Genomic DNA, 22,127 nt, shown 5'->3' with positions numbered 1-22,127 from the left:
AGTTTGTGGGGGAGAAGGTGCAGATGATTGATTGTCTCCCTCCAAGCCTCCTCCTTTGGGGGCTCCTGCACTCAGGTGTGCCTGGGTGTCTCTTGAGGTATATTGGGCAGTGGACAAAGAGCCTGAAGTGAGACAAACAAATCGCAGCTTAGATACTGGAAGTTTCTCTGTTTAAACTAAATAAAATGGATTTATTCTTTTTTAATACTTCAAGAATACCTAGAAGTAACGCAGCAGCTGCCCAAGTCCTCATGCCTTGAAATACTTTGAGGATGAGATAAAGCAGAAAGTCTTGTATTGGTAATAGAATACTTTTAGAAGCCAGAAAAATCTGTGGGAGGAAAATGAGGATAATTCACTCTGTGTGTTTACTTTATGAAGGAGTTATCTAAGAACAACTCACCTTTGCAAAACTGTTATACTATATTACTGTCATGGGTAGTTAAGCTTCAGCCAATTTCTTTCAGGTCTGTAAGTTCCAGGCGTACATTAGGCCACAGAAACACCCACCTGTCTTGGCTCCTGAGCCTCACTCTATCTTTCAACTGCTTCAAGTTGCATCTCTCGTGGGTTTTTTGTGTACAGTTTCATTAAAGGCAGGAGACTCTGAATCCCTCTTGATTTTGAAGAACAGGTGACATCTTGCTGCCGTTTTGCAAGCAAGCAGAAATGTAATACCTCTTCACTATAAGAGCAGAACTGTAGAAAATTGGGAACATTCATAAAGCACGTTATATTCTGGCTGAACACAATTTTGATGGGTGTTTCTAAGTTCAAGTAACGAGGACATAAGTTAATTTGTCCCTCATTCTCACCTACAATCTTCTGCATTTTTCCAAATGTAGATCTCTCTGGCTTTAGTTTAACAATAAATTAAGGCCAACATTGGTCAGCTCAGGTTTGAACATCAGCAAAAATACACCTAAATGCAACTCTCTGCTAATTCTGAGGAGCTGCAGCTTGCAGGTGCTTTACTGTGTTGGCCTGATGTGATTTACTGGCCTGAAAACAATTTCATGAGCAAGAAATAATTAAGTCTGCTCTTACAGCATCAGCATGGGTTTAGTAGCAGAGCTTGGCCACTGAAATGCACAGCACCCTCTCATGGGAACTTGCACTGCTCCTCTACTCCCTTCAGACAGAGTAGTGCAATCATCATTTTCTTTGCAAACCTGGAGGCTGATTTTTCAACCATAGCATGTCTAATTTCCAAAATCCATTATGGTGCACCTGCAGATGTCAGTATAGCCTAAAAAATATATCCTTAAAAAGAGGGCTCCTAATTAGTGAAGGTTAAGCCATTCACACAAAGCTCGTGACTTTGCTGAAGACTTGGGGCTTTTGTAAAGGAAAAGGCTCTAGCAGTAAGTGACCATATGTTTCAGTCCACAAAATCAAAGCATCTGAAAGGAGATAAATGGGGTGGAGGCTGGAGAAAGTGGCTTGCACAGCACAGGTAGGAATGGGATGGGGCTTTTAAGTTTGTGCAGCAGTGGCTGTGGCTCTGGAAAGTGCAATCTTGACTTTCCTTAGAGGTGAAGCAGTTGTCAGTTGGTGACAGTTAGGATTTCTCTTTTGGACGTATTTCTAATAGGAACACATGCTGAAATAGTGTTTCAGGACATGTTACTTGCTTTTAGAATGCGTGCCCAACTGGGTCAGCCTGAACTGTTTCTGCCCAATACATTTGCAGATAAAATACGGGCATTTTGCATCGCCTTTGTATGCTTGTAGGAGGTTAAAAGTGGCCTTTAGGTGAAAAGCTGGCTCCTTTTCATTTCGTATGATTTCTGCGTTGGAGGAGAAGGCAATTACGGAGGTCAGGTTTCCTGCTCCACTCTGCATTTTTGGAAGAATAATGAAAATGGGATGGTTATTCTTATTTTGTAACTCAGAAAGTTAATCCACTGTGTTCAAGGCCGCTGCCTGCCTTGTGAGCTCATGGCTGTGTATCAAAAGTGCTTCTTTTATGACCAGCATGCAGATGATTGATAGATTATGGATGGGTGTGCAGCGGTATCACTAACCACAGCAGCTCAGGGGAGGACATGGGAAACAGGACTGCAAGGGAGCAGGTGGAGGGGAGGAAAGGGTGACTGCCTTGGCCACATGAAAAAGTAGTCAGGATGGCTTGATCATGCATCTTGCAGCAAGGAGATGGCTGTGGCACTGCACCAGCTGTGAAGCGTGAGGCATGGGGCTTGACGGTCTGCCAAAATAGCGGTCTTGCTTCTGCCGGGGAGGACAGAGTGCTTTGCAGGAGGGTTGCAGAGGCATTTGCTGGGTTTCCCCTGCAGCCTCAGCGATGGGTCCCCAGGCAGGGCTGAATTAGCTCTGTAATGTAAAGCTACATGTATTTACATAACTTTGCAGCCTATCCAAGGTAACCTTCCCCGGAACTGAGCAGCAGATGAATGTCAAATAACTTTCTTAAAAGGGACTTCACGCTAAGCTTTTTAGGAGCCAAGCTTATAGCAAATACCATGGGGATGTAACACAGCAACAAACAGCCTGTGCAAAGAGCCAGGACAGTTCAAGTGTGGTGTCTCTGGAGATTACTCAGAGGAAAAAGAAAGAGACCATATCTGGCTGAGCCCGTGCCTGGATAGGAAAATGCCTATGCGTGTACGTGTGTTACTCTTTCCATTCCCCCCCAAAAAAACAAGGGTTTTTTTTTTGTTTAAAGGTTGAGGGGTTGTAAAAATGAGTGTCAGTCAGCACCCCTGATACTGCCAGCAGCCTGCATGCTAGTACATGGTCTTCGTGCCCATGTAAATCAGTGCAGGAATGCCTGGTAAGGGTTTGCCTCATCTGTAAGCTCCATCCTGTGCCAATCATCTGGTTTTGGCTAAATAGGGCCCCACGAAAATGTGTGACTAACAAATGCCTGCGTGTCCTATTTATTTGTAGCATTTTGTGTCACAGGCCCTGGGCTGAGTTTGCCTGAGGCTTTTGCCAGGACAGACATTGCAAGTACCTGGTCGGGGTCTAAAATTATGCCAGGAGATCTCAAGACAGGTGCAGACACAGACCAAACGGGACCACACAGAGACCTAGAAGAAGGTGAGTCCAGGCGAATAGGCCATGGATGTGACTTCTCATCCGGGCATGGGCAGTGGTGCTCATCCATGAGTGTGATGCCCCAGAGATGGCTAAGGCAAACCCGTCTCTGCACCGACAGTGGCGTGCACGGGGGAGACCAATGCTCCCAGGTGTGGAGGCTGAGCTGGCAGAATGCACTGCCCCACCATCTGCTCTAGCCTTGAGGAGTTCAATGCCTGTTTGTTGATTAGCTTATCCCCTTAATCTGTGTGGTTTAATCCTATAAACGAGTACGTGCAGGAGCCAAAGACAGCAGAGAAGTGAAACAAAAGCTATTTATTCTACCCAAAACAGCAGTTTAAAGCTGACAGTGCAACAGTAAACAAGCAGTGTCTTTGACTCTGAGAGTTTGCCCTAAGCTGAACAGAGCTAACGGAAGTCGCCCAGGACCGGGTTTGTCTTCTGCTTTGGCCATCACCTGCTCATGGGACAGAGAGGAAACACTTTGTGGTTCCTTATGCTAACGTCTCTCCCCTTACATGGGAGGATACCAACGCCTGCTGCTCGCAGGCTGAGCTGAAGAATAAAGAAATGACTGTAGAAACAAGAATCTGAGTATGTCTTGTCTTGCTGATCTATTGCAGATGTCCTGGTTTTGCATATGAATAATATCGAGGTGTACATCAGACTCAGGTCATAACCCAAGCCTCAGGTCTAGGTAGGAAAGCAACACCTTTGCTCCCTCCTAGGACCCACTGCACCACCACTGCACTGCTCTTGTCAAGAGTTTCTGTGGTTGTGAGAAACTGGGGACCCACAGCATCCTTGTGCCTGAGGCTGGGGCAACAAAGGAGAAGATGTCAGGGGAAACTGAAACACCAGTTGCATAGTACTTCTTGAGCCCCAGGGGAGCAGCCAGGGCTGCGCTTGCAACTGAAATGATGGCTTTTCAGGAGCCATCTCAAATTCATCCCATAGGATAATCCCTGTCTGAGTTGCCCTGTTGCCTGTGGCTGATGGCCAATAATAGATGCTGAGAAGAAGAATATGATGAATATGTCTATATTGTAAGCACTCACCATTCATTCTTACCTGTCTGTCATTCCCTGTATTTGGAGTCCTCCTTGATGTCGTCAGTAAATTTCAGTTGAAGGACAGGCTCTGAAATCATCTTTTTTTCCCCTAAGCAACACAGTCTGATGGAGACTGGTGGTGCTTAACAGTCAGGTTTCTCTGGAAGTGCAGCAAATTAAGGAGGCAAAAGGATGCTAAGCTGCTGCATGGCCTTGCGTGCCTGGAAAGGGTTGTGTGATGCTGAGCTGCCTCACCCCAGCTGCTCTCTGGTGGTTCGGGTCCTGACTGAACCTCTAGCAGCTCTAGATCCTACCGCTCTTGCAAGCAAGCGTTCAACCCGCAAAGCTGCAGGCAGGCGAGAGTGAGAGTCCCAGAGGAGCACTTCCCAGCACGGGAAAAATGTGCAAAAGAGAAATTTCTAACTGGAGTGCTTTCCTCCTATTAGGTTTTCGAATAACAGATGTTTCCCTCTGACATCTCACAAAACCTCCTCTGTGAGGTTTTTGTTGCTTTCAAGACAGTTTCCAGTTAAAAGAAACTTATAAAATTGCCTACTGTTTAACACCTGTTTAATATCAAGGCGAGTGGAAACTCATGAAGCCTGTGCTAGCGCTAAATGACCACTCTCTAAACATGTCACTTCCAGTTTCAGTTCCTGCCGTGCTGTGAACCAGGACATGGCAGCGTCTTTGATCTCCGACAGGGATGGGGTGAGTGTAGGGATGTGTGCAAATACGGACCCTTGCAGGAGGGTGAATTTGCTGTACTGAGTGGTCTGGCTATGCCAGTATGTGTCTGTAGCAGCAGTCAGTCAGTCAGAAGCTTTAGAGGATTTTTCATAGTAGGTAATTATGGAATAACCTTACTAAGCCTTGTCACTCAAAACCTGTTTAGATGTTGAAATATATAGGCTTAAATACCATGAATGAAGTGGCCTCTTATTTCTTTAATGATATAAATATACAGCATGTTAACTTGAAGGCTTTTGGCACAGCAAGCCTGCGACTTTGTGGGTTATGCCGCAGGGAACAGAAAAACACTGTGTTTTCAAAATACAGTACTGGCATAGGAGCAAAATGACAATGTAATTGCTAATGTGTGCTTCGCTCTCCACTCATGCTTATTGACCCTTCCCAGCTCCATTTGGCTTTTGCCTTTTTCCTTCTTTGTAACTGGCTCTTGCTCACCTTGGTCTCCTTCTATTGCTGCATCTTAGGTACTGATTTCTAAGGCAAAATATGTCAAAACGTTTCTTTAAAACCCCATTTCAAGAGAATTCTTTTGCACCAATGTAGTTTCAAAGAGCACCAGCACATAGGAGAATACTAAATGCTTCCTAGCTAAGCAGTAGGGTGAATAGTTCAGTGTTAGTAGCCCTTTTCTTTGGATAAGTTTGTTTCAAAATTGTTGAATCCACAATCCATCTTCCCCCTCTCACCCAGTGTGATCTTCCTTCCTTGAGGGTGTTTTTTGTGTATGTGTAGGGGATTTGCAGTGTTAGATCATAGCCAGTGCAAAATTTCATGAGTTTTTGTATTGCCCTTATGCTGACACTTCACTGTCTTCCTTTTATAAATCAGCTAACAGGAGGCAGGATGCTCTGTGAAGGTCTCTCTAGCAAGAGACCCTTCCGAAATGCCCAGAAGAGGCAGTGAGAGAGTAGCAAAAGTCTCATGCCTTTCTGCATAAGACTTGTTATGTTGGTTTTGTTTTCAAATTGACCCTGTGCCTCGATACATCAGGAGACTGAAACATGCAGGCTTGAAATCCAGCTGTGCTTTGCCGAGGTTCCCAGTGAGCTCCAGTCTGCAAGCATCAGTCACGTCTTGCTCTGCTGGGAGCTGAAGAACTTGGTCTGCTGCATACCCGCTCCCAAGGTTCTTAGACAGTTCTCTGACAACCTGCCACGTCTAGACACAGTAAGGTGAGCTAAGGATAGCTTAAGATAAACTTCCATTTTCCTCTTCCCTTATTTGGACTTACAGCACAGTCTTAACTTGGTTAATTAATTTCTTTGGCTTGGCAGATTACTGTGAGCAGCACTGTGCTGGGATGACATTATAATATTAATCTCTCAGTGAAAGACCAATTTAGGGCTTTATGTATTTTTTGAGATGTTCCTAACATCTGTTAACAATTTGGGCACGACAGTTCATTTTGTTTTGGCAGTGGGTACAGCCACGATTCCAGTAATCAATAAACCTGTGATGGGAAGGGAGGAGGCCGGAGACTCACCACCGGCCAGCCACTGAGGAAACCCTGGCAGGTTGGGTTTTATTCCCCTCTGCTGCTGCTTCTTTGCAAGAACCTAAAGCCTAAGTGCTCAAAAAGTTTTGGGTGCTGCAATGCCACTCCTGGCAGCAGCCGGTCTTTAGCCATCTGTAATGTAAAGCACTTGTATAGCTCTGCTTTCCCTGTGATGGGCATGTGGTATCCATAGAAAAGGATAATCCAAGGGGGGGTTGCATGGCCTGGTACCCAGGAGGTGTATTGTTTAGGGCCATGGGTCCTGCCTTTTGGGGGGTTCATTGCCCAGACTTTTTCCTGAAGTAATCACCAAGGATGGGCTGAGAGAAAAGGCTTTTCTTTCCAGACCTGGCCAGAGGAAGACAGAATGTCTCCAGAGCCATGCTCCTGGTAGGAGTAGCACCAGTTGAAGAAGTGGGGTTTGAATGATAATTCCCCCTGTCCTGGGCAGCTATTGTTGCTCCCCTGAGCTCTGGTCCATCCCAGGCCAGTGGTGTGGCTGTGCTTTCCTGTCAAGGAGTCACAACCCCAGAGGAAGAGCTCCGTGGTTATCTAGAGGAGGGAGGAGGAACAAGCAGAGATGCTGGCTGTGTGGCCTGCGATAGAGGATGAGCACCATCCCTGCGGCTGTGGCCATCACATGATCAGCGAGTGGAGAGCATCCACAGCATGGAGGCCTCTGGTACCTTCTGAGACAAGCAAGGAGCTGAACGCTGGGCTCATCCGTGCTGCTTGAGTGCTCTGGTGGCGAAGCTGGAGGAAAGGGGAGGGAGGTACCAGCAGTACTGATACGGCCATGAAGTGATTCTTTGTTTGAAACTGATGTGTTTTCTGTAGGGTCTGAACTGAGTATAGAGCAAGCCTCCTAGATCGCATTTCTGAAGAGTAGCAGATGTAGAAGGGGAACGCCAGATTTGGGTCTTCAGGTCAGATTATGCAAGGCTACAGGTTCAGTTCAGGCCAGCCTAGGGTGTCATGAAGTTCAACAAGGAGAAGTGCAAAATCCTGCATCTGAGGAGGAATGACCCCATGCATCAGTATATGCTGGTGGCCATCCAGCCGGAAAGCAGCTTGGCAGAAAAGGACCTGGGGGTCCTGGGGGTCATCAAGTTGAACATGAGCCAGCAACATGCCCTTGTGGCAAAGAAGGCCAATGGTGTCCTCGGCTGCATAAGAAAAAGCATTGCCAGTGGGCCAAGAGAGGTGATCCTGCCCCTCTACTCAGCACTGGTGAGGACACACCTGGAGTGCTGCGTCCAGTTCTGGGCTCCCCACTACCAGACAGATACGGACATGCTGGAGAGAGTCCAACGAAGGGCCACAAAGATGATTAAGGGACTGGAGCATCTCTCCCGTGAAGAAAGACTGAGAGAACTGGGACTATTCAGGCCGGAGAAGAGAAGGCTTAGTGGGGATCTTAGCAATGTATGCAAATACCTGAAGGGAAGATGCAAAGAGGACGGAGCCAGGCTCTTTCCAGTGCTGCCCAGCAGCAGGACCAGAGGCAATGGGCACAGACTGAAACACAGGAGGTTCTCTCTGAACATCAGGAAAAACTTTTTCACTGTGAGGGTGACCGAGTACTGGCACAGGTTGCCCAGGAAGGTGGTGGAGTCTCCATCCTTGGAGATGTTCAAAAGCCATCTGGACATGGTGCTGGACAGCCTGCTTTAGGTGTCCCTGCTTGAGCAGAGGAGCGAAGCAGAAGACCTCCAGAGGTCCCTTCCCACCTCAACCCTTCAGTGACAGAGTCAGATTCTGACTCTGTTTCCAGCAGGGCAAAGCTCCAGTGACCCTAAAGCCATGGCTGCCAGTGCATCCAGGGGATGGTGGCACTGACCGTCCATTTGGACCACAGGACTCCTGTAACACTTCCGTGGCTCTTCACCTACCTGCTGCCCGAGTTACAGCTGTGGCAGGAAAGCTTCATGATGGTTGCTGGTGCAGCTTGAGTTAAATGTGCCAGCCCAGGGTTAGACGCAGGGTGGACGCTCAGGAATGTCCCTCTGGGTCTGTGTGTTTTGGTGCAGCCTGTAATTCTTCGTTCCTTTCTAATTTTTGTAACATGAAGAAAGCAAACATGGAAAATCTTGTTTCAATGCCCAGTTTGTTGTAAAAGATCAGGAATGTCAAGGCTGTGTAGCTGTAGTTGTTTGGAGGGCTGTAAAGGCCCTAGAGGACTCTGTGCTGGGTTAGACGTTTCTCCTCTTTCTTCTTAAAGCTTTTCCTTCTGCTTACTGTTGGAATTAAATAGAAATTAATTAGGAAGGGTGGCTTGCTAGCAAGAAGCACATCAGGAAATTTTTTAATTTGTAGGCTTTCTATAAGTAACCTTGTCTATAACGTTTCTTTGTGTTGCTTGTGGGCATTTCATTACCTGCCCCGGCCAGCTCCTGCCTGCCACATTGCACCTGGGGGCTGCGGGCCCACCTCAGCCAGCCACTCCTCAGATGACTTTTGCCGGTTCCGCTCAACGTGCATATGCCTAACATTGCAGACAACGTCTTTGGCAGAGTTTTGTGCATTTTTACTCTCTTTTGCAGGCCAATTTCTGCAGCAGCCATGGTCTCTATAAGCTGTAAAAGCAACACAGCGCCCTTCTTTCACCTTGGTTAGCTGTAGCTGACGTCATGGTAAATGCAATCCTCCCATGATCAATGCATGAGTTGCAGGGTGGAAGGATTGGGTTTTTTTTACTGAGCTGTCTTATCTGCAGAAACATTTCCTGAGTTACTCTTTCATCCTGCCTTGGAGATACATTCGTTTCCTGGTGTGGGTATTTTTGTTTTGTTTTCATTTTTTTTTTGCCTTGCTATTTTTATCCCTTGCTTCACTTTTACAAAGGTTTTTGCTGAGCTTTGTTTCCAGACTGCTCGCGGGGAAAAGCTCGCTTCTGCAGACGCTGTCTCTCACCCTTCTCAGCATTCCCCACCCCCAGTCTTAGCCTGCTGGGCTTATCTCCTTTTTACTCCATATCCCAGTAATTTAATATTATAGACAATCTATGATAGAGCCCAGCCAAGATAAGGTTATGCCAATTACGCAAGCTTTTTCTATAAATACATCATCTTGCTCTTTTAAGCAACTCTGTTATTTGAACAGGTGTGTAGATCTCGGCAATGCAGTGTGGAGCTATAAATAATTAAACAATTATTTTGACGAACAATAAAGACACACCTCTGACATTTTTGATGCCATGAACATGTTTCTCACAGGAGCCTTAATTTTTGCATACTTTAAATACAGTGAATATTAAATTCTCCAGCGGCCCAGTTACAGGAATCTTTATCTTGTCTATCCACACAGCTTCGAGTAGGGTTGTTGAGCACTAAAGGAAAAGGCACTCTAAAATTAAGGTTGCTAAAACGACTTTAATGTCTCCCTTACTGACAAATCCAGTCTTACTAACTGCACGGTGATGTCTCTTTTGTACAATCACCCATCCACCCTGGGCACCGACAAACGCTGCTGACGAATGAAAATGCTGTTGAGCAGATAGCTTCACCCCCAGCGCTCCGTAAGGCCCCGGCCGAGCACGGCTGCCCCCCTGTCCCCAGGCCCCCTTCCCGGGGCTGGCACCCCAGCCTTTGCCCCCCGCTGCCTGTGCCCCACGAGGGGAGGTGTGGGAAGTTGAGTTAGCGTCTCGCTGCCCCTCAGCTGGAGCACACTGAGATATTTTAGCTGGCAAACTCCAGACGGCATTTATTGCCTGTCTGCAGTCTGAGAGTTTTCAGAGGCTCAAGAATTGGCCAGATTTGGTCAGGCCTTGTGGAGATGGCAAAGGCCCATCACTAACATGAGGGTTATCTCTCAGCAGGTTTCTAAATTTCTGCCTCAAACAATAGACATGCTAATGCTCCCTAAGGAAGGGTCTGTCACCTCAGGGTCTTCCCCTGAGCTCCTTCTGAGGCCTCTCTGGGCTCCTCTTAAAGATTACGAACCAAAGCAGAAATCCCCCATAGCAAACCTTGCCAAACTTTTCCACTTTTGATGCTTTTATAATCCACCGGAAAATAGTCTTGTATTAAAGAATTTTGGACAGCCTGAACTGCTGATAGTTATAAATACTGCGATGCTTTGGGAAAGGGGTGGGGGGAGGTGAGTGGTACTTGCTGAAGGATGGGAAACACAAAATGAAGAGCAAGGGGAAAAAAATGGAAGGAGATGGGGCAAAATGAGAGCGATGAAAAAGGACTAAAGGCGAAGGCAGATTGTAGCTTTTTCCATGTATGGAAAAAACCCAGACCTGTGTCAAAGGTTGAGCTTGGCTGAAACACCCCTAAGCACCTCGCCTAACCGTGTCCTGCTCCCGGGTCCTGCAGCACACTCAGCCGGTACCAGGTGCTGTGATGTTAAAGCAGTATTCACCTCCTCTGGTGCAAAGCTCATTTTAAGCCTTGTCTTTCAGCAGAAGCTCCTTTCAACCGTCTTCTAACCAGGTAGCTGCTCCTTGGCCGAACCTGCGTACCTCCTTCTGTGGGGGTGAGCTGGGGTCCAGGAGGGATGCTCCCCTTCACAAGCATTTTCTGCATCTCTGTCATGCTCCTTTTTTCTTCCTTGCTCTTTTGGCTTATCATGTTCAATGGCAGACAGGTCTTATTTCCTCTTCTTCCCCTCCCTGCAAGCTGCTATTACTTTGGTGTCTCATCAAATACCCCTGTTAAGACTGGGCAGAACACGGTGGTGAGGTGTGTTTCTGACCGGAGCGGAGGGAGCTACGTGAACAAAGTATTTTCTGCCTGAAACAGTCCGAGCAGCACTGGTCAAGCCAGTGCCCACCTCTGCCTCACCACAGAAACCTCATCTGCTCAGCTCTGCACAGTGGCAGGGTGTCAGCAGAGACCTCTGTTAGGGACAAAGAAGAGGACCGAAAGCTCGTGGCAGCTGCGGGGAGAGGAAGTACCAGCCTCAAGTGATCCGTTTCAAACTTGATGCAGCATCTAAATGAAATGCCTCCCTACAAGAACCACTTTGTATTTCCGATCTGTGCTGATGCAGATATGGAGCTGATGCAGTACCATATTTCAAGCAGGTCTGCTCTCTTAGGCTGCCTTTCAAATATACCTTTCCTGCAAAGACAAAAGATGCTAAGAAGTAGGTCTTATGGCTGCCTTTCGGACTCCACTCTCTCCTGTATTAATGCAATAACGTCTAAGATGATAGACGGGAGTTCTCGGTAGATGTCATACAAAGTGTTCACTTTAAAACAAACAAAAACCAGTCCGGTTTTCAAACTGAAACTGTTATAGCTTGCACTGCCTCTGGCCCCAGGAGCTCTGGCAAGCCTAACTTCAGTGGGGATTTAAGACTAGACAGTGTTTAAATACAAACAGACAAGAGGTGCAAAATGTGGATCTGGATTGAGTGGCTGCCCAGACCTGAGACCCAGACTTGGGAGGGATGGAAAAATCAGAACTGGGTAGCTGCACTGATTTGTATGATCCTGAATCTGCTTTTCTTCCTTCATGACTTTTGGGGCCTTTTAAGTGTACAAGAATTTAAAAATAATGCTTTGGAATTGTCACGCTATTTTATTAGCTAACCATTTGGAACAGGTGGTGGTTATTTATGACCTTAATGAATCTCTACTTCAGAATGGGAGGACTGCATATGAAGCTTAATTAAAATTTGCAAAGAGCTTTCTGCCCCTGAGCCCCCCAAGCCGCTGGTGCAACGTAGGAGGGATGGTGCGGCATTGCTGCTGACCAGGGATGGTGGAGATGAGGTGTGGAGGGTCACACCCATCTGGGAGCAGTGGCAGCAGCAGCAGCACGCTCAAAAGCATCCCCATGGGGCTGCAAATGTGTTAACGTCAGAGCTGATGCTGCGTACGAGGGGGGAAGCTCCCAGGTAGCCAGTCCAACACAAACCTTCCAGCACCAGCCAAGAGCAACTTTTAAAAAACGCGGTGTTGTCCATGCACTGCTTTTATGCACTTACACATCATTGTGTGCCAAAAAGAGAAAGGGGCGAATTTTTAAAACATTCTCTATTTTCCATGTTTGCTCTGGGAATGGACAAATATTTCACATTAACTATGTTCTTCTGCCAATTTTTGTCATGAGAGCACGGTCTCCGAATTGTAGAGCCTGTGAATTATAGTGGTAAACGCTGTATTGCTTTGACCTTTTGAAATGTCTCTGGCATGATTGGCTGCCTGTCCTCCCCTTCCCCCAGAGGTCAGGCAGGTTGTAAATATAGGCGAAATGGAATAGCCAGATAATCAAATTGAACCTATTTCACTGCAGTGCGGTGCAATCACGGCACAGTGAAATTCCATCAGCATTGGAGGCTGCATTTCAAGTGCCATGGAAATCACTTTGTAACTGTCCACGCAACTTGAGGAGCAGTGTTTACCATCTGCGATGCTGTGGGCTCTGCTTTTTTAAGCCTCCTTTAGCAAAGAAAAAAAAAATCCCAAAGCCGCATAAAAAAGGAGGAATAGGCTGCCATTTGAAAAAAGCACATAATCTGAAAAAAAATTACCTTGACATATAGGATGATTGATAAGTTTTATTCGCCTTGGGGTTTTTTCCTTTAAAGACGCTAAACCGATTCCTCTGCTCCAGAGCAGATAACGGAATTGCTTGCTGCATCACCTGAGCTCACCTTCTTCAAAGAATAAAAGTACTTTAGTCATTATTTTAGCAACAGCATTGAAGTACAGTGCGTAAGCAGTGGTACAAAAAGCGCTATAATTCTCACTATGCATAAGGATGATATTTAGGAGCAATGTCCTCTGACCAAGTGAGATGAAAATCTGGACGTTGAAATCTGTATGGATGATTTTTCAGCAGTTGGAGCCAAGCGCAGCGCTGTGCTTCTGTTGCTTGCAAGCCCAGCGATGCTAGCAGTGGGGTAGAAGGGCATAATTAATGTTTACTTATAATCAGCATCTTTCTGTGCCAGCAATCATGGCAGACTGAAACTAAGCAGGGGAACCAGAAACCCTGCTGCTTTCAGCTGTCTGGAACAATAATTACACAGTGCCACGGCACCTCTGGGAGTCTGGCACCATTTATCCTCCCTGACTCTCGGCGTTGGTTACCTGCCACAGAGCAATCCCCAAAGCAACCAATCCCCAACATCATTTTCATACAAAAGGTGGAGAGAATGATAATGGCTATGCTATTGCTCTGCCTTCAGAAAGCTGGGCTGATGGCTTAATTGAGGTTAAAATAAGCTCCAATCAGAGAGGTAAAAACCTAACAGGGCTACTTAATCTTATATAAATACAAGAGAGATACAAGTGCATGAGGAGAGAATAATAACTGACTCTGGTAGGGTTTCTATGGAGAATAATCATTACCCAGGCAGTGAACAGATTGGACTAGGAGCAGGCTATTTAGCATTCATGCCCTGGTGGTAAAGGCTTTGAGCTGGAGGCTAATTTGAATTTTAGGATTGGGTTTAGAGAGAAAAAAAAGCCTCCTGTCTGGAGCAAAGCAGCATCATACTCATCTTTGCCCTAGACCGTGCCGAAGAAAATCGACTGACTTTTACTCTGTGACCTAAGTGTGGTTTGTCTAATATGAGGGAGAAGTAACTGCAGGACAGAAAGGTGTTTGGCTGACTCGGGAGCAGGGATTTGCCCTGCCCAGGCAGCGTCCCTTAGCCCTGTTTGTACCCTCCAGCCCCCCTCTACTCTTTGTAAGGGGGAGAAGGTAGCCCAGCCCGCCTGCCTTTCTTCAGCACCGCTAGGAATGCTACCAGAAAAATAAATGAAAAGAGAATTTATTTTTTGTCTTACTGTTTCATTCTCAGAGCTAATTCCCTTTAAAAGCTTGAAACTAAAATACTTACTCTTTGGCAAATCGCTTGGAAAGGCTGGCAAAACTCAGATGTTGTTAGTTATCAGACTTGTAGATGTTGGTCATCACTTTTGGTAAGTTAAATTAAACGTTAGATTTCAGAATTATTTGAAAATACTTCTTGCATGCAACAGCATTTCAAATACAAACTAAAATTTCAACCCTTTTCTGCTTTGTTTGTTTACCAGCTGCTCGCAAGAGAGTTTTCTGTTACAATTACTTTTTTTTAAACAGACTATGTGAAAAAATGCAATAACTAGCTAGAGATGTGCAGATCCTGCCAAAGTATGGTTTCTAGGCTCTGTTTTTCTTAGTGTGTGTTTCCCAGAGATGAAGTGATGTCTTTCCTCCATCAGCAGCTCGGCTGACACAATCACATACCAGCTGCAGCGGGGATCTGGCCTCTAGATCTGTAACTGGAGACAGATCAAGTTAGAGGCATGTATGATATTGCTTGTATTTGAGAGTTTCTTTATTTCAGTGTAACTTGAGATCCCTTCTCTCCTGCTACTTTTTACTTATAGCTTACTATTTGTTACTGTACAATTTCAAAATAATGTTACATCCATGTTTGCTACAAGCTTCTGCAATAATTTGCTTAATAGCTTTGCTTACACCTCCCCATTTTCCCGATCTTAGCTGGAAGTCCTTCAGCTTATGTCCATCAAGAGATAAAAATAAACTGTGGGCTGCAGCTCGGTGTAGCTGGATGCTCCATTACTGTTGTGAAGTGCAAGAGTCCTCGGGAAAGCAATGAAAAACTACCCCTCTCCAGGCAGTGAAAAATGTCAGGAGCCTTGCGGTCTCTGAGGCCTTAACGGAGAATAATTATGTTGTGAACAGATTGCTGTGTGGCAGAGACCTTGCAGCACTCTCAAAGGGGAGACTACGAGACCTTTTTAAAAGGGAGATCAAAGCCCTCGCACGGCACTTTTTGGGAGAAAGCAGGTAAGAATAAAGAGACCATATGCCCAGACCGGCTGGCTTCATTGAGGTGAGCGGTCCTGTGCCTTCCAGGATTACTTGCAGCCAGGAAAATAAAGGATAAACATGGCCCAACAGATAATTGGATGGGTATTTTTAACAGACCGAGCTGTGACCTTAATTCTGCTGGTAGCCAAGCCCCGCAAGACGGTCGAACAAACAGAAAAGGAGCGTGAGGTCTCAGGCAAGGACAGGACGTGGCCAAAATTTCCCTGGAAAACCCGCCTGTCCCGGGGCTGGGGAGCATTGCCTGACTTCTCCAAGCCAGTCCTCAGTCAAAGGTGACCCAGCCCACCCTTGGCCCGGGCTGTTGCCTCCTGCTTATGCCCAGAGCAGCGGGGACCACGGTGGGGTGAGCCACAGCCGCCCCGGGGGCCTCGCCGCAGGTTGTCGTGGCTGGCTTGGGGAGCAGCCGGGGCCCTCCTGCCCACGCGGAGCTGCATCCAGTGTACAACTCAAGGAGCGGGACAAGAAGGGGGCTTTTTTGCAACCTGGTACCATTCATGAGTGTGCTCTGCAGAGGAGAGGTAATGAGGACCACGACCAGGACCAAGGACGACTGATGCAATCAGGTCACGGCAATTCTGAAGCGATTTGTGCTTAATGAGTAACAGGGGCCAGAATTTGCTAGATATTTCACCTCCCTAGGAAAGAGTCTGACAGACCCCAGTTCATTATCCTGGGGGAAGGTGACAGCGCTGTTCTACCGGGCTGAGCAGGAGCAGGGTTAAGGTTGCAAAAAGAGGACTAGAGTGCTCCTAATTACGTGTTCCCTCTCTTTTTAGCATTCAGCGCTTTAAATATAAAAAGTGACCCTGTGCAACAGTACGAGGTGCTGTTGGCCAGCTTGGTGGGGAACAGGGCTTTGGGGGAGGGCAAAAAACTTTGCCAGGGTTTTTTGCAGGGCAGGTGGGAGGGGGCCCAGATGGTGGTATCAAAGGAGCAGTAACTCAATCACTGTGACTCCGCCGTCTGCTCTGCCCTGGGATATAATTTCCAGCTCTTCCAACTTCACTCAGCGTTTTGTGGCTTGATTGAGGAACACTTCATGTGAATGAAAAGGGAATCGGAGGCTCTGCTTTGCAGACCTTGAGCTATCTGTCAGGAAGCAGACCCGGGCACGTCTTCCACGCAGCAATGTACTGAGGGGACATCGTTACTAGCCCCCAAACTGCCACTGCATGGCTTCACAATATTGTCTTTTCAGGATTCAAGTTGGAGCTTTTTGGTAGCGTGCAGCATTTTCATGGGTGCTTGAAAATGAAAGGACATTCAGGCTTTGCCACAGTCTTCCTGGTGATGCAGGTGTAGTGCTGATCATCAGCTCAGGGTGAAAGAGTAATACAGAGGTACTTACTTTTAATTTGTCAGAGAAATCTGCTAGACTAGGACAAATCTGCTAGTACCTTATTTTTTCTTTAATCTCGGTTCTTAATGCTCAGAGACTTGATTTTTTGTACATAATTATAAGATGCTGAGAACCTCTCCAAGTTAAATAATTCGTTGTCACAACAAGCTTTGTCTTGAAAATTATAATCAAGCTAAATGTGTTCAGTGTTTTTGTCTCCAAAAAACTCTTTCAGCTGCCACGAAGTAGCTAACAGCACTGTCCTTCAAGTGTTGGCTTTCAAGCTGTGAATAGAAATGTAATTCCAGCTTTTCCTTGCCTCCCTGGTGGGCAGCCGGCGGGGCAGCTCTCCCCCAGACAACCTGGTTCACAGAAGCTACAGGTTAGGGCAGGACATCGTGGGTACCACGGAGACTCTGCAGGAGCCACAGAGGGATGCAGTACAGGCAACAAGCAGGAGAGGGGAACCCCAGGGTCTGCTCCCATTTGTGGCACCAGCCCGATCCAGGATGTTTGCAAGGCTTTGCAATGCGCTCTAGGGAGATAGCAGCAGGTTGTGCTGGGGCTGCTGCTTTTGGTAACAGCTTCTGAAAGCGATTCTTCCTCTCCCCTCTCCAAAGTCTGTATCTGGGGGGTCAGTGCATCCCTTTGCATTGCCCTGGTGGCAGCTGGGAAGGCAGCTTGCTAGTGCTGCTTCAGGCTACATTGCCCGCACGCAGATCCCAGCCCTTGGAGCAGTGCTTTCTGCCAGTGCTCTGGTCCCCGGTGCTTCAGCAAAGCTTTTGTTTGCACTGACAGTGAGAGCTGCAGTTACCAGGGGTTTGATATCACCCAAACCTGTCGTACTGGGAAAGGATAAGAGTGAACACTTCAGCCACATAGTCCTAGTGCGGCTGCACTTGATGGTTTTCACTTTCCTCCCTGTTACTTAATTAATGCCTGTTTTCCTTGCCAACACCGCTGAGTAGGCGTGTAAATCTTGGAGCACTTTTTGATATATCAGCTCTTAATCTGAGCTTTTGCTCCTTCCAAGGATGTGTCCCTACAGATGTCAAGCAGACCGATTGGCACACCTTTCTGCTTCAAAACCCTACCAGGGCAGGCATGGACCTCCAGCGTGCGGCGAGTGCTCAGCCTGGTAGCTACAGCACTTGACCTTAAGCCTCTCTGCTCTATCTAAAACAGGGCATAGGTGCCTAAGTGCTGGCTAATTGCTTTGGGAAGAAAAACGTGCCTTGATTGCCACATAGCTCTGGGGTTTGTAAGATCTCTCATCCCAGAAGTGACAGGAAACCAGGGATTCAGGGATGGATTCAGTGACACCCAGACCAGACCTTCAGTGGGAGTTTCCAGGACACACCAGTGGGGTTGGACAAGCCCATAAAGCAAAGGATGGGGACGGCCTGGAGTGGGGGGCATCAAGGGGTGAAGGGGAGGTAAAGACTATTCTGCAACTTCTTTTTATTTAATAGGTGAGTGCTGAAGGCATCTCCTTGAATGGGATGTGAACTCACACTTCCCTATCCCATGCTCAAATCAGTCGGCTGTGTGACATCCAAGGAAAGATTAAAAGGATTGAGTTTGCTTAGTCTAGAGAAGGGAAAACTGAGACACAGTAACCTTTTATAGTTTCATGGACTGATATCACGTGTGTAGAGATGCAGGGAACGCTAGCTCTCCATATACATTGCAGAATTGGATAAAAGCAATGGATAAGGACAGAGTAAGGAAAAAGATGAAAGTAAACTGCAGCAGGGGCTACTTAGATGTGCAAAAAGAAAAACTTTCTAAGTGGGAAGAGAGTTACATTCTAGATAAGACTGTCTGGGAGACTCTACCGTCTCCATCACTGGAGGTCTTTAAGAGCAGCCCAAACTGCTGCTGGGCCTGGGAGAAACACAGCTCTGTGTCTCCCAGCCCTGGCTTCTGTGTCTGCAGTCGCCTTCAGTGCCCCTGCCTACGGCCGGGAGTGCTGCCTGCCGGCTGTGTCCAGGCAGCGATGGGCAGGAGCACCGGGCGCTCTGGCAGGCTGCCTGCTAGCTCATTTCGCCTGGGTTTTGCCAGAGAGGTTTGCTTTGCTGGGCTGGTGGAGAGGCTGCGGTGCTGGGTGCCGTGTCCCATGGCAGGACGGTGCCAGTGGGGGCTGCTGGGGCCCGTTTGTGCCTGGCTCTGCTGCACCATGGCAGAGTGGCAGTCACCGAGCGTTTACACCACCTGGCAGTGGCTCATGGCTTTAAGGATTTCTTTGTATCTGGTGCGAAGCATTTTAAAGAGGGAATCCTTTGTGGCTGCAAGCACCCAACTCTTTTACCTCAGGCTGCGGTAAAGGAAGAGTAACTTTAACAGGATTTCATTGAGCTCGTGGTCACTAGTGGGGGCAGCAGCAGTACTTGGTACCACCACAGCCATCCCAGTCCCCAGGAACACTCCAGAACAGCGGGGCTGCGAGTGCTGCTGTGGGTGATGAGGCAAGTTTGCTCAATTGAGCAGCGTTACTTTAGGAGAGAAATGGGAATGAAGTTTTGGCCAGGAGAAGTGCTTTCATTTGCCATAGGGCATGAATAGCCAAGTAAGAACATGGAAGCCAATGGCTAAATGGAAGGCTACAGGCCAACTTCATTCATAGATTCTTTAAAACCAGAGAGGACCATTATAATTGTGCTGTCTGGCCTGCAACGTGCCACAAGCCTTAGCTCACGACCTAGCAAATTAGAAAGGCAGCAGAAAGGCACTAGACCCCACCTCTGGCTTGCACAGCATGGGCATCGCTTCTGCCGTCCGAGATTGATGCAGGCAAAATGGAGTTTGCCTTGCCAGCAACAGCGACTCTCAACGTTTCGTTGCGCTGCCTCCTGCCCTCACGAGATCAGGCTTTCTTTTTATCTCAGGGATGCAAAGAAAGCCCAGAACACATTAGGACAACCACCTGGGGAGTTAGTTATGATTTTTAAGAGCTAATGATGCCGCCCACTGTTCAATGTTTATAATAAACTGTCTTCTGCCCCTCTTAACTGAATTGTGTATATACAGGGGAAGAAGCTGTACCCGTGGACACCCTGGGCACTTGGCTTACTGCACAGAGCTGCTGTACTCCACGAATAGGAAAGGTGGACAGAAAGTTATTTATTTTCATGCGTTTGAATGGGGTAGGCTGGGAAGATCAGGCAAAAGAAGAGGACAAGTATGATCCTGGCCTATAGCTGCAGTGTTTTAAAGCAAACCTGAAGATTGTGCAGTCCTCTTGATGGCTGGCTCACAGCTCAGCCTACACAAGAGATAAGGATGGTGATTCAATGGTTGCATGGAATTACATTGCTTTCCCTCAGTCTCGCGCCAAATATAATGCCTAACTGCTTAGCCTACGTACACTTCTGCAATACAGGAGAAGAACAGGCACTCGGGGAAACAGGGGAACAGCACGCAGCCTGCTTTTAATGGTAAGGAACATTTTTTTCTTCTTCTAGTCTGTGATTTTTTTCTTTTCTCTTTTTTTTTTTTCTTTCTTTCATGTTATCATTTAGCATTAACACTGATGACTGCTTTTTAATGAAGTGTCTATGTCTGAGTGGCCCGTGTCTCAGCCTCCGCAGGCGAAGCAGCGCTCTGGGCAGAGCACAGCACATTCCAGCCCCCGGGCTCCAGGCTGCTGTACAAATAAGGAAGCAAACGGTCCAAGTCGGATTGACTTTCAGTGCAGCAGGAATAGCAGGTGGGTGGATGCAGGAAGAGGAGAGTTTAATAGGAAAAGAAGCCTCATCTTTAAAACTTTGAAGAGAAAACTTAGAGCAGGACTAGTATATCGGCGAAAACAGCACTTCAGCTATGAAACAACTATTTCATAGCAGGAAATCTGGTGGCATCCTTCATTGTACATAATGCTTTAAGAGAGTGCCAGAGGAGAGGCTCTACCTCTTGCACAACCATGTCTCCGTTTTTCTTCACAGAAGAAAGCTATGAAGTTGAGTGGGTCATGCGTGTGTGTTGGCAGGGCCCTTGCCAAGGCCAGCACCCACAGAAGATGGGCTCGCTCAGCCCCAGGGGAGAGCATCCCTGCAGCAGGCAGGCGAGCTTGGTGGCAGCACTGTGCAGAAGTGCCTGCGGACCAAGTGCTGCCCAGCCCAGGTTGACAGGAATGTTTTTCTTGGAAAAAGGTGTTTTTCAGTTCTGTTTCTAGGTTAGGTACCTCCTTTTACCGGAATGAGTAGCTAAGCAGGACACTTCCATGTAGAAAGCCAATAAGCCACCACCAGCTCAGCATCACACTCTTGGTAAAGAAAAGGCAGAGACCACTGGGACGTCGGTGGCCAGGTAACACACTGCCAGCAGTTTATTCCAGCCATTTGGCTGCAGCACACGATGAACTAGACAAGCTGACCAATGTTTAACATTTATCTTCCAAAGCCTGATGTAAAAAATGACAGCTTTTGGTTACAGTATTTATTTTTTTAGAGGACAGCTGTTTCTTTCACACTATGAATTAACAAACTATTCTGAGCAGATTAGTACCATACATGCAAATCTAAAGTGGTCGTGAGGATAGTTTAGCCTGGGGCGGGTTTTTTTTCTGCATACTCCCACTTTTCAGCTTCATACATTTCTTTCTTCTGGTTCGCTGGGATTGTAAGACAGGGCTACTTGTGCTCTTTGAGATCTGGTGTCACAAGGTTTGGATCTCAGATGGGGCACTCAGTGCCACCAGAATAATGCTGCCAAACTGAGAACAAGCTTATTTTTGTGCCGCACAGATGCTGGCTGTGCATTCAGGATTACGTTGAAGGAACATAGTTCTTGACTCCCATTAGCACTCAGGTGTTTGTGTCAAGTGAATCCGGACACAAGCTCACCACCGAGGAGCTGACACACAGGAGCTGCTCTAGAGAAGTCCGGAGAAAGGTGGGCACTGCCATTTTGCAATGTCATTTGAACTCCACCTGTTTACAGAGCAACTTACCCTTACAAAACATAGCCAGGCCTTCGTCTGTATTGTATGAAGTGGAAAAAGAAGAAAAAAAGAAAAGAAGAAAAAAAGCCCCCACACTCTTGGCAGCCTGGCTTTCACCCTAGATTCCTGCAGATTTTCTAAGTGACTGTTTCTTTGCTATCTTGCTTGTCCATCACACCTGCTTTGTCGGGTTGCCTTCGGTGTTTTGCATTTACTTATTCCCCCACTAAGGATCTGCTCTCCCCTTCCCTAGCCAACTACATTTTAGTGCAATAAGCCACAAGATGAGGTTCTATGAGAAATAAACCTGATGCTGTCCCTGCTTGTTCCACTTCGCAGTTCTAAGTTTGCCGAATACAACACAGATTTCTTCTTTTGAAAGAAAGTAGTAGCTAAGTACCTTAACAAACTCGAATCCATTCGCGGAAGTTGTAGGAAACCCTAATATTAAAGCTGCCATTTAATTCTCAAGGCAATAAAAAGGACCAAGAGGCCAAGTCGCCTCTGAATGTCTTTCATGTTGGTTTGTTACACAGTGTGATCTTGTTTTACAAGTGCTCTGTTTACAAGAATGCTGGGGGGGTGCGGGGGGGTGGGCACGGAATGTTCATTTAAGTCCCACAATCACATAGGGCTACTTTTGTAAAGGTCTGATCCAGTCCTACCAGCTGCTTGCCCA

Source organism: Gavia stellata, chromosome 6, assembly GCF_030936135.1.
Source record: "Gavia stellata isolate bGavSte3 chromosome 6, bGavSte3.hap2, whole genome shotgun sequence".
Classification (NCBI taxonomy): Eukaryota; Metazoa; Chordata; class Aves; order Gaviiformes; family Gaviidae; genus Gavia; species Gavia stellata.
This window is presented reverse-complemented; position numbering follows the sequence as displayed.